This window comes from Nomascus leucogenys, chromosome 2 (assembly GCF_006542625.1).
Source record: "Nomascus leucogenys isolate Asia chromosome 2, Asia_NLE_v1, whole genome shotgun sequence".
Taxonomy (NCBI): Eukaryota; Metazoa; Chordata; class Mammalia; order Primates; family Hylobatidae; genus Nomascus; species Nomascus leucogenys.
In genome coordinates, this window is record NC_044382.1 from 94,797,384 (window position 1) to 94,800,971 (window position 3,588).

The 3,588-nt window shown below is 33.2% G+C and overlaps 1 pseudogene; it reads left to right on the forward strand.

Annotated features, from left to right (window-relative positions):
- The first annotated feature begins 1,284 nt into the window (after nucleotides 1-1,284).
- Nucleotides 1,285-1,771, forward strand: LOC100593070 (annotated as a pseudogene).
- Nucleotides 1,772-3,588: the final 1,817 nt, after the last annotated feature.

Genomic DNA, 3,588 nt, shown 5'->3' on the forward strand with positions numbered 1-3,588 from the left:
ATTTTTTATTACAGAACTTGACAATGCATAAAGAGGAAAGCATAAGCATAAAGAAGAAGGTCTAATTTTCACACAGAAACTGCAAAATTTTAAAAACAGTAATCTGTTTTTAAGTTAAATATATTACATTTTATTGTGCTAAAACTCATGCTGCATTTGCATTTTGGTTCATTTGGATCACAACGTTTTGTGCAGCTTTAAAAAAAAAAAAATTCTGATGACTTTGACCTTTTCCTACTTGGCAGAAGCAGTATAAAATTTTCTCACACTACTGATGACATTATCCAGATTGCTTATCATAGTACTAAAAAAATGTTTTACATATTACTGATTGCTTTCTAAAGGGGCTTGCCTATTTGTTCTTGGAATCTTTTTTCAGCGGAAGCTCCTGCTTTCCACTATTCATCTTGTTAGAATTCCTTTCTCATTTTGCTAGAGCATATGTTCATTTTTTTTTCCTACAAATAACAGATATGGTCACTGACACTATACTTTGTTTATCTGTAAATATATTTTTATTTCCTTTTGGTTTTAGCTTTCCTAGTTTATAACTGTGGGTTCAAAGTTATTACAGTCAAAATTCCGGAGATATTTCTCCATTGTTTTATTATATATCATCCAATATTGTTCTCGAGAAGTCTGACGTTCATATGCAACCTTCTCTTTGGCCATAGTGATTTGAAAATCTATTACTTACGATTTTAAAAGAAGGAATTTGGGGCTCCCATCGCTCTGCGACAACCACTGCCACCCCCTGCCCAGCAACCATCGCCACTGCTGTGGCCTGTGAGGACCAGCTGTATGATTAGGCCACAATCTTCAATGAGTAAACATATTCCTCAGTTTTGTGGTGTTCTCTGTCACACATGTATGAAATTTCTGAAGGGCAGTGGAGATTACTACCAGGCACAGCATGACCTCTATGCAGACAAATGAACTGTAGGGAACGCCCCATAAGAATGTTTGTCCTGGACACAGAAGTGTTGAATTGAAACCCGCAGATCATTTTACAGGAGTTCTCACCTAGATGGGGTAAACCCCAGTGCCCTTCCTTTCTGTTGGCCTCAGTACTACTGGATAGAAGAATTACTGCTTCTTGTTAGGAGGTTCATTTCATTTATTATTACTTACAACTTCATATTCAAAGCACTGAAAATTTCAAATGGAGTATATTGAAGTCGACTTCAGTTTCTTTGCATCATTTCTGTATCCAATTTTTAAAATTCTTTCATAAACCTATTGAGTGTTTTTTTTTTAACTAAACATGGCTTGACTCTTGTGGAAGTCACACAAAAGAACATGAGATTTCTTATTACATACAATCAAACCAATGTGACCTTAAACAAATTTAGAAAGGAACTTAAGAAGTATGGAGTTACCATAATAATAAGAGTATGTGAAGCAATTTATGGCACTACTCTTGTGGAGAAGAAGGTATCCATGTTCTCGATTGGCCTTTTGATGATGGTGCACCACAATCCAACTAGATTGTTGATGACTGGTTATGTATTGTAAAAATTAAATTTCGTGAAGAACCTAGCTGATGTATTGCTATTCATTGCGTTGCAGGCCTTCAGAGAGCTCCAATACTTGTTGCTTAGCATTAATTGAGGGTGGAATGAAATATGAAGATGCAGTACAATTTATAAGACAAAACCAGCATGAAGCATTTAACAGCAAGAAATTTTTGTAGTTGCAGAAGTATCCTCCCAAAATACAGCTGCTCTTCAAAGACTCCAAAGGTCATAGAAACAACTGTTGCATTCAGTAAAACTGGGGTGCCTCATGCTATTGACTTGGAAGTGGAACTTGAGACGACCTTTTGTTATACATATTAGACAACATGTTGGCTTAGTGAATAAGTCTAATGAATCTTCCATAGGAGTATTGAAAGGCAGTTTTACCAGACCACAAGCTAGACAGATTTGACAACCTCTGTGTTTGGGTTACAGTCAAACTATTTGGACACTTGGCAAAAGATTTCTGGCTGTCAGTATTTAAAGTGTGCTTGTCATTTATACCAATTGACCTTTCCTGAAATCGTGCATTATTGATTTATGTCTTATTTAAATCTATTCCCATGCCAGAATCTTAACAATATACACGAAATTTAAGGTTAGGTGCCAAAATACCCAGCACAATACTTGCATATTTTTCGTATCATATAGAACTAAAATCCCAAGGAACTATGAACAATCTAGGCCTTATGTGGTTTATTCCTTCGATCTTTTCAAACATTGAAAGTAGGGCCTACATGGTTATTTGCTTGCTCACTTTATGTTTAAACCTCCCACATCAGGTTTACTTAAACACGGATTTTTTTTTTTTTTTTTTTTTTACCAAGTCTTACAGTGATTACTTAACATGTATCTATAAATCTTACTTTGTGCTGTTATGTAAAAACCTCCATTTTGAAAACCTACATTATACAGAAGCATCTGTCTTTAATGTCTTCAGACAAAACAGCCTTACAGTTAATTTAATGTTTGCACTCTGAGATACAACTTAACAGGGAGGGCCAGAGAAAAGAATGGGAGGGGGCTATTAATTATTTTTAGCAAAATATTGTCTTTGTCTTGTGCAGAACTTGTAGAATATGCTCTTTAGCTTAGTAAATATTTTTAAAGGTAGAGTTGCTTTGTTATTGTAGATAAAACAATTCTTATTCATAACATTTCTGAAATTCTTATAATTTTTTCCGTACTCATCAGAAGTTGTTTACCAACTTACTTTTGTTTGAATTGTGATTTTTTTCCCTTTTCTTCTTGACTTCTCCTGCAAAAAAAGAAGTGGGTTTCTGCTAATACATTGAGTAAACATCTAATATTTTATATGTCTTTTGAGCTGTGTAACTTAATATTTGGATACCTGATAATTTGTTTTATTATGTACTTGATAAATGGTGATGTGCATTAGTATTAATTCAACTATATATTTATACTGTCTGGGGACATGTTTTATAGTTCTTTCGGAGAAATAATTTGTCAGTGTGTACCAACTTGTAAAAACCTAGTGTGAGAGCTTAAACATCTAAATAAATAATGAAATTGAAAAGCAGAAAAAAGGGGGCGGGAATTTTTACATGTTTTCTGGGAGGTACTTAGTCAACCTGTGATGACACAGGTTTTTTTCTGAATAATTTATTTCTAATATTTTCTCCCTCCGCTCTGTATGTTTTCACTTTAATAGTTAGACATACTTAGATTGAACTTTACATCAATCAATTTTCTATGATATTTTCTATCTGACTTTTGCATTAGATTCAGAGCATTTTATCAATGTCACCTTACAAAACCTTAAAAGTTAAAAAATTTAATTAAATACTTTTAAAACAATTTTAGACTTAGAAAAGAGTTTCAAAAATAATATGTAGTTCCACCCTACCTTTTACCCAGTTTTTACTTCTGAGGACAATTATCAAAACTAAGAAATTAACCAGTAAAATAGTTTGTTTTATATATAATAGTATATATTTTATTTTTGAGTTGTATGAGTTCTTTGTACAGTTTGATTGATAAACCCTTATGAGATATATGGTTTGCAAATATTTTTTCCAGATCCTTAGGTTGCCTGGTCATTTTATTGCTT